Source organism: Ricinus communis, chromosome 6 (genome assembly GCF_019578655.1).
Source record: "Ricinus communis isolate WT05 ecotype wild-type chromosome 6, ASM1957865v1, whole genome shotgun sequence".
Classification (NCBI taxonomy): Eukaryota; Viridiplantae; Streptophyta; class Magnoliopsida; order Malpighiales; family Euphorbiaceae; genus Ricinus; species Ricinus communis.
The window spans coordinates 14,599,936-14,614,621 of NC_063261.1; the positions used below are offsets into that span (position 1 = coordinate 14,599,936).

At 33.2% G+C, this 14,686-nt stretch overlaps 1 non-coding gene across 1 annotated transcript; it reads left to right on the forward strand.

Moving 5' to 3' along the window:
* The first annotated feature begins 14,248 nt into the window (after positions 1–14,248).
* LOC112536281 lies at positions 14,249–14,355 on the forward strand. The gene has a single exon (XR_003080326.1). It is a non-coding gene; the product is annotated as a small nucleolar RNA R71 (small nucleolar RNA).
* Positions 14,356–14,686: the final 331 nt, after the last annotated feature.

A 14,686-nucleotide genomic window follows, 5' to 3' on the forward strand; every position in this document is an offset into this window, starting at 1 on the left:
ATATGCATCACAAAAATAATAAATCTGACTTTCGCATACAATCAATATAATTTTCATCTGAAAATAAATATTTTATTTGAAAAATATATATTAAGTTATAACTGCTGAATTGACAATAACAAATTAATGATGAACATTTTTTATTAAAATAATGAGTATTTGAAAATTGACGGAATATAAAATGGACATCTTTATAGTAAACAATGAATATTATTTTATAAATGATGAATATTGATACCCATTATAAAAATGTAACACTTTTGGTTATAGAATTATAAATTAAAATATGGATAAAATTTTTGAAATTCTTAAATATACAAAAAAATTAGTTTTATTCACTAATAATATAAAATTTTTGTATATGAAGATTTTCTAAAAATTATATTATATTAGTTTTAATGGATGATTTATTTTACTATTTACTAAAAATTTATCTATTTTTAATTCTCCGGGGTAGGACTACATGAAAAAATAAAAACTAATTGTGTACTAATTATATTAAATTTTTAAATTTTATTTACTTATAATATATATATATATATATATAAAAGTTTGAGATTTAAAATTTTTTAACATGTGTTATTATATTTTGATATATTTTGACATGTGTACTTATTTTTAATACATGAAATTTAAATTTATATAAATGTATAAAATACTTATTTTTAATACATAAAATTTCAATTTATGTAATTATTTAAAATCAAAATAATTATGACAATCATACAATATATAAATAAAAATTAATTCTTATAAATATAAAAATATTTATGTAATATATATTTCTAAAGTATATAATATTAATTTTTTATAATCTATTTTATTATAAAAAAAAAAAAAAAAACTGAAAAAGCAGAACAACAGTCCCGTATGTATCCTGCCTCCGGCCCACACTGCAAGGTGGACCGAGGTGCAAGGCATAATTTGCCTCATATCTCTTAGCATTATGCATGTCTCAAGAAGTTGAAATAAAGATTTGTGTAAAATCTAACTTATACTAATAGATAAAGATGTAAAACATGTTTTAACATATTCTCTATAAGTGGTGGCAATAGCTTATCAGCATCCTCAAAGTGCAAGACATCTCTCTACTAATCGCATCCCTAAATGTTTATCACAACAATGCTAATCTTGGAGACTCCATTTTTACAAATCTAAACTTGCAATTGCAGTTTTGATTTTCTTTCTCTATATCACTTTTTCTACCATTTCCACTTTAACCTAATATGTGCCAACTCGTAGATCTTAGTTGAACATTGAACTACATACTTATCAAGGTTACTGAGAAGCATCCACATTTACAAATAGTGTGGTAGCACTGCTCACTTTTTGGATTTTAGGTTATGTTGTCTCAGATCATCCTCCGCAATAAGGGCCATAATCTGATTAAAAGTGCAATGAAATTATTAACCAAAGTCTACTTCAAATATATGCCTTAGCCCAATATGGATCAATATGCATAAGAATAGTTGGAGTTATTCAAGCAGTGATAAAAAGTGTAGGAGAACCTAATGCTGAAAACATTATTTCAAGAGCTTACTACACCATCAATTTTGAATCTGCTTTTTGCTACTAGATATTTCTTAACTTGGGAAAAAGTGACCACTAACCAAAATTCAGATGCCTTTATTCACATTATATTATCAATAAGATGGTGTGGCCTATTTAAAATGCATAAAACATGCTCTAAGATTCCTCCTCATTTTCATGGGCACTGCATTTTTGAGACATCAAATATAAAGAAAACATGGAATGACTGTTGAATCTGTTAGCAGCTGATATACAGCATGACCAAAAGCTCATATTGGTGTAATAATAAGACTAAGGGCAGTTTCGTGTTGTTGTTGGTTACTACATAAGGAAATATTCAGGATCAAAATGAAGAAAGACCAAGGCAACCATAAATTATCCTCATAGAAATAATAGTTGAAGGTCTATTGTCAAATAACCAGTGAATATAAATAAAAGAACCTTATGTTAATATTGGTAAGCTAGCATACGAGTTTAACAGACTACCCATGATATCCGAGCATGATGTATTCATCCACTCTAATAGAACTATCTGTTAGGAAGCAAGTAGACACTCACTAAACTCACACACACTTAAGAATGAACAATAAGAAAATTGAAATAAATGAATTTCTTTTTATTTTTATATCAAAATGAGTTTCTTTACATGGTATTTCCAATATAACTCTATGACAGATTTGTGACAATCAAGCGGCAATTGCTTTCACAAAAGATCCCAAATACCATAGTAGAACCAAACATATTGATGCCAAGTACAACTACTTTAGAGACATTGGTGCTAAACAAGAATTAGCAGTACAATATATTTCTATACACCAAATGGTGGTTGATCTCTTTACTAAACTAATACCAAGAGATGTTTTCTTGCACATGTGAATTCTCTTGGATTGTATAGAATTTAGATAATTGATTGTCAAAAATTATTGAGCTTATATTGTACTATTCTAATTAAATAAAAATTATTATTATGTTCATGAATATTTTATAATTATTTTAATAGCATATACACATCACATATTGCTTTACTGAAAAGCTCAACAAAAGAATGTAACACATGTTTTAGATTGACTTGCTCACACTAGTAATCACCTCTAGCACTAAATTGCGAGAAGAGATGAGACATTGTGTTAGGATTATTGCCTTAAAAGGTAATGAGATGTGATAGTATCTATGAATACAGTCAATTTGGATTGCCCACATCCATATAACCTATGAAAGCTAGATTTGAATTCTCAGTTTTAACCTGCTGAAAGTGAAAACTTAGAGAATTCAAGCTAGACGCTAAGTAGTGACTGAAATTAGATTTGTAAAATATTTTATTAAACATCATGAAAAAAAAAATACAGTGCACTTGATTCATATCATGTGTGCTTATTCGACCAAGAAGGTAGTGGGAGAATAATTCCCTGTATCTCCATTGTGTGAGACCTTGAGGATAACAAATATCCTCACATGCGTACCCTTATACTTTTTACTGGTATTTGTATTTTATACTTAGTATTTTATTGTCTTAGTATGTTACCTATGGTTATGGATGATTCAGCCTATAGATCGTGTTTAAAATAGCAGTTCAGTATGAATTGCAAATCTTGAGTGAAAAAGAAATTTGTCGAGTATATTTATTGACTAGCCAATCTTATTACTTAATAAAAGAATGACTCATTTATGAATATCCGAAATCGGTATATATTGAATATGCTCTTTATGAAATTAAGAGATGATATATATAATATCTAAACAGGACAAAGTCTATGGCATCATGAGAATAACTAATTAATTGTTTAATTATTTTTATATAGGATTGAAGCTACTATGTTATTCCTAATAGATGCATAGTGATAAGCTCCCAACTGCACGTCTGCTCGCTAGTTTGTACTAGTATTAAAGTTTATATATTGTTTAAAATTCAGAGAGTCTCGTAATGGAGGTCTACGTGTCATATATGAGTAGCAGATGTTGGAATTTGGGTCGAGTAGTCCATGACGGGTTGATCCAACTCATTTAACTTGCCCATAATTAATAATACTTAATATTATTAATTATATTTGATTTTTGGATAATTGTTTTGTGTTAGTAACTGCTAGGGAAGTTACCAATATAAAAATAAATAATAGGAAGTTAACTTAATGTGAATAACTTCCATATAACTTAATGTGAATAACTTCCATATACATCAATTGAGGAGAAAACAAATTCTCTCTAAATTATTTTCTAGCAATATAGAACTTAAGTATTTGGGTTATGGACTATACATACTCGGAATTTTTCTTTTAGTAATAATAATATTAGTAATAATTAATAAACGAGTTTTTATTTAGATTAATTTTATTTTATTTTTATTTGATTTAATTGGAATGATTTAAAATAGAATTTCAAAGCTAGATAAAAATAAGGGAGTTATTTTCTATATCTAATTAGTTAATTTTTTTTAAAGAAATTAATTAAGTAAACTCTTTAAAAAATAAATTATTTTTGGTTACTTAATTTTTTCTCAATATGAAAATATGAATTAAATATTATAATTAAAAATTATGGAAGAATAAGTAAACAATATTTTTATAAAATAATTATTTGGAAAATGGAGAATTTTAATTAGCAAATGATGCTAATTTTAATTGAAAAATAGTTAGTAAAATTTATTAATTAAGTTAATTAAGGGTTATGATTAAATTGATAATTAATTTTGAAATAAGGACTAAAAATATAATTTTTTTAATATGGAATTTTAATAAAAATTTGTATGGTTGGTATTTTGTAATTAAGTGTGTCGGTAAGGGTAAATAAGTAATTCTCTATTTTCAATAATTCTAATTAGGCCCAAATTAAATAGTTAGGGGCTTAATTGAAAAGCTAAAAAAAAGTTTAAGGGTTAATCATAAATTTTTGCAGGGCAAAACTGTTAGTAATTAACAAGTTGAGGAACTAAATGGTAAAGAAGAAAAGTTCAAGGACTAAATGCCGATAAAGAGAAGAAAAAGAAGAAGAAGAGGAAGACGTCGGCTTCAATGGTGGAGGCCGAGGCTCGACCGAAGGCAGAGCACACTAGAAGCAACGACGGGAACGAACGGCGGCGGCGGCGGCAGTGAGCGAGAAGAATAGTTGTAGCGGCTGTCGACGCCATTCAAGGCGTTTCCGGTGACGGCGGCAGGAGATTTCAGTGGCGATCAACTCACCTTGGCCTGAGATTCATTTCCACGGTGTTGGTGACGCTTTTGGGGGCCGGAGTTGGAAGTTTGTGATAGAGAGAGAAATTGGGGGCAACCGAAGTTCTCGAGCTTTTATGGCGAGTTCCGGTGAGCTATGGTCGATCGGAGGGTGTAACGACCCCACCCGTGGGCCCGTGACCGGCACTAGGGAATGGGTAGGCTTAAGGCCACCGAAACCCGTAGTAAGCCTGACACTCACTGATTTAAACAAATCTCATCTCAAATTAATATTATTAAAGCCACAATTTATCTTAACAGCTACATTCTACATAAATACTTCGGTCTGCCAGAAAAACTAGGCGAGACCTGAAACTCAGAAAATTTACAACTGATACATCTACTATTACTACTGCGGAGAATCTAAGATTTACCAATTTACATACCAAATCAAATACATCACCCGATGATGAAGGAGTCGGGTTACTGAATAAGAGTCGCGAGAGGACTAAATACGAATCAAAAATAAGAAATGAGATCACAATTTCGAGAGTGAGTTAAAATCAAATAATCTGGGGACTATTGCATTCTTCTCAGAAAACATAGATTATTCAAATCAGTATATCAAACCATGCACATAAATACCAATCATACTATAATCATACCCTATTACTTTCTTCACAGAAAATATTAATCATTCGAATCAATATATCAACCATGCACGTAAATACAATCCATATTATAATCATACCATAATAAATAAATAAATGAATAAATAAAAATATATTTTTACTTTTACGGGACGAGTGGCTCAGTAGAACCCTAACCCCAAATTCTAACAGCCATTTTGGCTCTCTTAATCCAATAAGATCAAGCCCCGAGAGCAATGCTCGACCGGGGACCTTACCTCCACCGGGTCACTTAAGTATTCAAATAAGAAATCTAATAGCCATTCGGCTCTCTTAATCCAATAAGACTGGCCGAGAGCAATGCTCGACCGGGGACCTTACCTCCACCGGTCACTTAAGTATCCAAATAAGCCGCCCCGAGAGCAATGCTCGACCAGGGACCTTACCTCCTAATTTACACAAATCAGCCCAGAGAGCCATGCTCGACCGTGGCAAACCCATAAATATCTTATTACATGTCCATGATCATTACCGGTGCGCACGTGGTCCTGATGTAACCCATCAGGCGGCATGTTCTACAAGCCACATTTCCCAATTCGCAATCATCACATATAATAAATATCATTGTATAATGAAATCATTCAACCATATCAAAATAACAATTAACAATTAAGAGTAAGACATCAAGCAACTCATAAGGAAAACTGATTAAATTTGGTATTATCATAACATTACTATAATAACACTTATATTACCTTTAATAATTAATAATTTAGTGAAATTATTTACGTTGCGATACTAATAACCATATTAAGCATGAACTTTCAAAATAGCATATTAAAATCAAACTTAGCAATAGCTCTGCTCCGGATTGGGCGACCTCCTAGCTCTGCTCCGATGCCTCAGTTAGAGCGAGCTGAACAGACAGATCATCTAATCACGGAAAATAATTTATCAAAACGCTGAAACAATTGATCATTAATCCTAGGTCTAGACTCCTAGGACTGACTGTCTAAGAATCTCGACTCGGGAAAATTCTACCGAAAATCCCGTGAACCTCCCTACAACACAAACATTACCCCAGTAAAACGGGTCCAGACTGCCGAAAAACACTCCAAATATCCAACAATTTAAACAACGGGAGTCGGGTCCCCAAACTTCACTATTTCCGACTCGCCACACAAAGACAAAACACAAGGCAGGCAAACTGACAGACAATTATTTTTGACTCACAAATATCATCAAATACTCAATATAACCCAATAGACACAAATTTAAAATCAAAGGATTCCAAAAATTAACGAGCCAAAGATAATTACCGAGACGCTCGATCGCTCGGTCGACTCGCCTCCGGCCGTCGGAGTCCGATCGACGATCTGGACACACCATCAGACTCACAACGACGCGCTGATGACAATCCCCGCTTCCGATTTTTCAATCTGACACCCGATCATCCGGAAAAATTTGTGGACGATCACGGCCGTCGATTTGCAAACGGAACCCGATCGCCACCAAACCGGTGCCAATGCGAAGCTTGAGCTGAGGAGAGTCGGGATACGTCCTCCGATCGTCCATCCTCCGTCGGATCTCGCCGGAAAAACCCAAAAACGCCGGCTGCCACCATTTTCTCTCTCCACCGAATCTTCCGTCTCCGGCCACCACAGGCGTCGCCGCTGGTGCCAAAAGAAAGCTCTCGCCGAGAGGAGCCGATCGCCACCAAGATCGGCCGGCCGCCTTCTTCGCCGACGTTGCCAGCTGCCTCCACCGCCACCATCGTGCTCGCCGTTGATGTGCGCTCCTTCCGACGTCAACGCCGCCCTCGGCCTGGCCTCCAGCGTCCGTCCACTATGGACGCCGACGCCCCTCTCTTTCCTCCCTTTCTTCCCTTCCTTCTTCTTCCTTCTTTCTTTTCTCTCTCCCCGATTTTCTTTCCTTTCAATATCGACATTAGGCCCCCGAACTTTTCCTTATTACAATTTAGTCCCTCAACTTCCTTAATTACTTACAATCTCATCCTGCAGAATTCCAATTTAACCCCTAAATATTCCTTTATCCTTTCAATTAAGCCCCTAACTATTTAATTTGGGCCAAAACCAAATTATTGAAAATACACAATTAAATTAAATAATCAATTTCCAACTCAAAATTTAATACTACTAATCAATTATAATACCAATTTTCTCAAAATTCTTTTATAAAAACATCCTTTATAATTTCTTCCAAAATTTTTCAATATATAATTTTACTTATATAAATATGCATTTGGGAAAATTTTGAATAACCAAAATATAATCATTTCTCAAATAATTTACTTGAATAATTTCTTAAAATTTCAAACTAATTGGGTATAGAAAATAACTCATTTATTTGATTAATATTAAATTTTTTATTAAATCATTTCAAATTAAACCCAATAATAATGAAGCTAAAATTAACTTAAATAAAAACTCATTATTAAATATATAAAAATTCTGGGTGTTACAGAGGGCATATCCAGACTTTCATCAGCTCAAGCTTTCCAATAGCATTGATTTCGCGGCGATCGGACTCCATTTGAAAATCGAAGGCCAAGATCGTTTGTAAATCTCTCTAGATGATCGAGGGTCGGATTGAAAGATCGGAAGCTGGGATCGTCATCAGTGCGTTGCCTCGAGTCCATAGGCGCGTTTGGATCATCGATCAGACTCCGACGGCTGGAGGCGAGTCGACCGAGTGATCAAGCGTCTCAATAATTCTCTGGCCCGTAGATTTTAGAGTTCATTAATGAAAATTATGTGTTTAATTGTTGTGTTGAATATTAGAAAAAAATTATGTGAGGGTTATTAGTTAAAATAATGGTCGAACCGTCTGCCAGTTATCGTGATTTGTGTTGTGTGGCGGAGTCAGAAAAAATAATATAGTGTGGTGGCCCAACTCCCATTAAATAAATTGTTGGAATATTTGAAGTGTTTTTTGGCAGGTCCTAGACCCGTAATACGGGGGGTAGACGTCCGTGTTTACGGGAGGTTCTGCTGGTTTTTTGGTAGAATTTACCCGAGTCGAAATTTTTTAGACAATCAATCCTAGGAGTCTAGGCCTAGGGTTAATTGTCAGATGTTTTAATGTTATTGATTGAATTATTTTCCAGATTAGATAATTCGTCAGTTTGGCTCGCTCCACCCAAGGCATCGGAGCAGAGCTAGGAGATCTTCAAAACTGTGAGTTAAAGTCATATGTCTGTTTACTGTGTCATGCCAAGATTTTACGAAATAGTTCTGATTACATGATTGAATATTTTAATTATTTATTTATTTCCTATTTATATATGTTTCATTTTCTGCATTATGATTTTATTGATTGCGTGTTGACTCGGGATGGAACGATAGTAGAACATGCCACCTGATGGGTTGCATCAGGACCGCGTGTGCACCGGTAGAAATATGAGACAGATAGTAAAAGAGTAATGAATGGGTTGTCGAAGCCCTTCAAAATAAATTACTGATTTTCCTAAACTAACTTGTAGAAATAGTGAAACCAGCTCGAATCCCAAGGGAACCAATGTGGATAGCTTCTCAAAGTAAAATAAAAGGGGGGGTTTTTGAATGTTTGAATCAAAATTATAAATAAGCAGAAAATAATGAAGGCTGAATAGTAAATAAAAATCAATCTTAACAAATTTCCAATTTAAGAGTGCTAATTCTATCCAATTGTAATCATGATCATAGGCTAAAATATTAATTTTTCTATTCAAGTACTTAGTCTACTTATTCGAAAAAGCCGCAACAAGTGTAATTCTCCTAATATAATTGACTCGAACCCAACATCCAAATCAAAACTTACCATTAGTCAACTGGGCATGATAGCGTTCCATATCAACTTAATGATAGCATTAAGAATAATGAGAATGACTAAACCATCATTAATTTAATTGAGATAACTGCAATTGAAATAACCTTGTTCCTTTATTTCCCTAGAGCCTATCATGCAAGCTATGTAATTCGAATAAGCCGTAATCACACACACATGAGCCAGCTCCTTGCTACTTGTGTCAATCGTTCATGACAATTACGGATCACAAACTTAAAGTTTAGCAATAGAAAAATCAATATCAAAGTTGAGTCGTCAGTTCAATCAATATCAATAATTCATAAATAATAAGAACAAGAAATAAAGAATACTTGAATTAAAGAAGAATTCTGTTAAGCTCAAAGCCTCACAAAATCACAATTGAAATTTATTCACTCTTGAATTAGAAACTAAAAACTTAGCCACTCATGGTGGAGTAAGAATTCACAAGAATTGTAGAGAGTAGAAGAAGAAATAAGAATATGAATATCAATTTGAATCTGAATCTGAATCTGAATCTGAATGCAAGGTACTTCCAGTCGTCCTTATATAGGAAGTAAAACCCTAAACCCTAATAGAATCCTTATAAAAAAGAAATAAGCTTCCTATTTAATCTTATCCCTATAAGAAAGGATAAGATTAAAAGTGATCTAAATAAATTAAAACCCTAAATACATGGAAGAAAGTTCTATTAATCCAACACTTCCAAAAATAAAGGAGATTAACTAGGGATAGGTCCACCACAAATTAATCTCTGAAAATTTCGAAGCTCTCTTTCACATCTTTTAGCAGCTCATGGGATGCAAGGCGTGGTCACGCCTTGTTGACAGTAGTCTTCTGCACAGATTTCTGCAGTTCCTCCAAAAGACTTTGTTTTTGACAAAATGATGACTTAAAACATGTCTTTAGGCTAGATTTTGCTCCATCCTTGATATTTCATCACCTAAGTTAGAATAAACATAATTTTCATAATTAAGTACATTATTCAACCAAATCGCAAAGGAATTAAACACAATAAATATAACTATTTTTGACCTATCAAATTTCCCCACACCTAATTTATGCTTGTCCTCAAGCATACCTCAATTCAACATACCAATTCTCCTTTTAACCTTCCTTTCATCTATTTTAATCTCCTCAAATACCAAATAAATTAAACATACATTAATGAGTTGAATAATAATGACAATCAAGAGATTAGCACTCATAGGATAAATTTTATAAAAAGAACAGGTATCTTAATAATTCATCAAAATCAAAGCAACGAGACTTAACACCCTCACATGGTTTCACTCAATACTCTCAAAGTGTTTAGGGTGCATTTACTCTCGGAATCAAAACAAAGCATGTTATTACCATAAGCTTGCTAATGAATCAAGTCTCCACCACTACACATGAATTAGATGCAAAAATCAAAGGGACTTTACAAGGGTTGTAATGGGGCTTAGGAAATGGTGTGATAAAGGAAGAGCTGAGATGTTTCATTATCAAGACAAAAAGATTAGATTCTTGCATGATAACTTATGCCACATCCACGAAACATACTACAAAAACTTTGAGATTTATTCCCACATTTTATATTAGCACTAAAAATCTTGGAGAAATAACATGTAACAATTCAATTCAATATATTTGATGAATACTTCTCTAATTATCCTCTTTCATGAAAGGAATAACTATCAACTTTCTTTTCTCACTATTTTTTTCTTGTTTTGTCTCTTCTTCTTTTTTTTCATTTGTACCATGCAACACTTCCCTTCTTGTCTTGACAAGGGTAGAAAAATAGAGGTAGCAAACGAAAGGTCTTGGGTTAAACAACATGTGTTAAAAATAAAAAAGAAAATGGAAAATAGGCTCAAAGTGGCTAACTAAAAGAGAAATCAACACGGTAGGTATTTTAAGAGTCTAAGAATAGGTTAATCCTAATTGCCCTTATCATATTAAAACATCAATCCAAAAATGTGGTCTCAATATGAATTCAGAAGCAAGTTCTAGAATAATCATACTAGTTTGATAACACTCAATAAAAAAAATAATTAGAGTAAAATATAATGAACTGCTCTTTGGCTCAAAAGCTCACTTGAATGTTTACATTTGTATCAAGTCTTGTGCATTTTTCAATCAATAAATTAATGAGATACCTTCGGATAGTTTTAAAGAAATACTAATCATGCTTATCCCCTTTCATGCATTGAAATTCAAACCAAAAATGTATTTCTAACTTACATGGTATTCCAGGTTATCAAAATAAAACTCAAGGTTGCAAAAGAAGAATTAGAACATATGAATTAAAGCATACCTAATTATAAGCATTAAAAATATTTTGAAAAAGAAAAGAAAATCATGTAACTATCATATTCCTCCCCACACCTAAACTATACATTGTCCTCAATGTATCAAAAAGAAAATGGCTCACAAAAGAAATGAAAAGAAATATGAAACTCCCCTGATTTGCGAGTAATTCATACTGAATAGTGAGTGGTGATGGTGGGAAAGGAAGTAGAACCGCCTAGTAAAAATAGAAAGTTTTGGTGATGGCTGCTGCAAAAGAAAATAAAACGTTGGTGGCTATGGCAAAATAAAACGTTCTCTTTTCTTTTCTCTCTTTTTTTTAAGCACAAAAATAAATAATAATAATAAAAATTAAAAATTTAAATTAAATTAAATTAAATAATAAAAAATTAAATAAATTAAATAAAAATAATTAAAAAAAATAAAATAATAATAAAAAATAAAAAGAACAAAAAAAAATAAAAAAAAGTGGTTTGAAGTAAGGCGTGGTCACGCCTTATAAGAAGTGAGCTTCTGTAATTTTTTGGTGCAGTTTTTCAAAACAAAACAGAAGACAGCTTGGAACAAGGCGTTGTCACGCCTTGTAAGAAGCGAGCTTCTGTAATTTTTTGGTGCAGTTTTTCAAGACTAAACAGAAGACAACTTGGAACAAGGCGTGGTCACGCCTTGTAAGAAGCGAGCTTCTGTAATTTTTTTGGTGCAGTTTTTCAAGACAAAACAGAAGACAACTTGGAACAAGGCGTGGTCACGCCTTGTAAGAAGCGAGCTTCTGTAATTTTTTTGAATTTTTTTTTTTGTGCAGTTTTGCAAAACAAAACAGAAGACAGCTTGGAACAAGGCGTGGTCATGCCTTGTAAGAAGCGAGCTTCTGTAATAATTTTTTCTTTTTTAAAAGAAATTAATAACTAAAAACTAAAAATAAAATAAACTAAGTGAAAGAAAAAAATAATAATAATAATAAAAATAATAAAAATAAAGCAAGTATTTGGGTTGCCTCCCAATAGCGCAATTGTTTAACGTCGTTATGCTCGATGGAATGATAAAATATTTGAGTCATCCAAATAAGCGAAGTGATCCAAAGGAAAACTAATAGAACATAAAGCAATTTCACCCTCATGGAAGATCTTTAATCTATGACCATTCAGTTTGAAAATTTTATCTGAATCCAAGCTTCTAATTTCCACTTCTAAATTAGATTGTGCATCTAATACTTGCTCATTACTAATATTTTCTTTTGCACATACTTCCTGCACAATTGGATTAATTACATCAATATGGCAAAGAGAATGTAAATTATTAGGATATTTCATTGCATCGAAAATATTAAATTTAACAATCTCTCCATCAAACTCTACGGAGAGAGTACCCTCATCTACATTAATCTTTGTCTTAGCAGTTTTCATGAATGGTCGTCCTAATAAAATCGAAGCTGATTTTAATGAGGAATTACCATCCATTTCCAAAATGTAAAAGTCGACAGGAAATATGAGCTCATTAACCTGCACTGAAACATCTTCAACAACTCCAAGGGGATGAATATAAGAGTGATCAGCTAATTAAATCATTACACCAGTCTTTTGCAAGTTATTTAGTTTCAATTCTTGATAGATAGAAAATGGCATGACATTAATGGAAGCTCCTAAATCTAACATGGCACACTCAATTTTTGTATTACCAATAACACAAGGTAATGAAAACATACCTGGATCCTTGCATTTTTCGGGCATATTCTTTTGCAAGATGGTCGACACATTCTTACTTACCACCACTTTCTCCTTTTCCTTCATCCTTCTTTCGTTTGTGCATAATTCCTTCAAGAACTTTGCATATTTAGGAATTTTCTTGATAGCATCCAATAATGGGATATTTATCTCCACCTTCCTAAATGTATCCAGGATCTCATTTTCTTGCTCATCTTCTTTTGGCTTAGCTAATCTGCTAGGAAAAGGAGGTAATGGAGTGTAAGATGAAAGAGATAGAGGAGGATCGAATTTTACCCTACATGATGCTTTAGAGGAAGCTTCTTCTTCTTCCTTTTCCTTGCTCGGTTCACTTTTCTTAAGTGGAATCGACCCTGAAGAAATCTCCTTTCCACTTCTAAGAAAAATTGCACTAACATTCTCCTTTGGATTTATCTCTGGTTGTGAAGGTAGTTTTTCAAAATTTTGAGCCTCCAATTTACTAATCGACGTAGCCAGTTGAGTAATTTGATTGCCTAAACTCTGAATGCTTGACCTTATTTCCTGTTGAAATTGAAGAGCATTGTTAGCAAGATTTTGAACAATATCTTCCAAGGACATACCTGAATTAGAAGCTTGAGGTTGTCTATTGAAATTCTGGGAAGGATACTTTTGTTGTCCTCCTTGGTTCCCATAGCTCAAATTCGGGTGATCTCTCCATCCAGGATTGTAATGATTAGAAAAGGGGTCATACTTCCTTTGAGATTGACCAGTAAATCCGCCTAGAGCGTTAGCTTCTTGCATGGAGTCTTGTTGCAATGTTGGACACATATCGGTGGGATGTCCTTGCAACGAACATATTCCACAGACTTTTGCCATTTGTAATTGCCCTACAGCCATTTGACGAACCAAAGCAGTTAAATCAGAAATTTGATTTTCAAGATTTTTAGTGCTTACCTCATTAACTCGCCTTGTAGCTCCATCAGCCCTTGTACCAAATTGCTGAGAATTTTCAGCCATATTTGAAATTAATTGCTTGGCTTCTTCAGGCGTCTTATCTACCAAAGCTCCACCACTTGCTGCATCAATCATACTCCTATCCATTGGCAATAATCCTTCATAGAAATATTGGATTAGGAGTTGCGGAGAGATTTGATGATGTGGGCATTTAGCACACAGTTGCTTGAACCTTTCCCAATATTCATACAACGTTTCTCCAGTGAACTGTGTTATGCCACAAATTTCTTTTCTGATGTTGGCAGCTCTCGTTGCAGGGAAAAACTTATCGAGGAACAATCTTTTCATCTCGTTCCATGTTGTTATTGAACCGGAAGGTAGATAATAGAGCCAATCCTTTGCTTTATCCTTCAAAGAAAAGGGGAAAGCTCTAAGATTTATTTGCTCTTCGGTCACACCATGTGGTTTCATTCCGGAGTATACAATATGGAATTCTTTCAAGTGTTTATGAGGATCTTCACCTGCACATCCACGAAAAGAAGGGAGTAAGTGAATTAAACCAGATTTTAATTCAAAATCAACTGCAATATTAGAAAAATGTAATGCATAAAGGTTATTTATTTAAATCCGG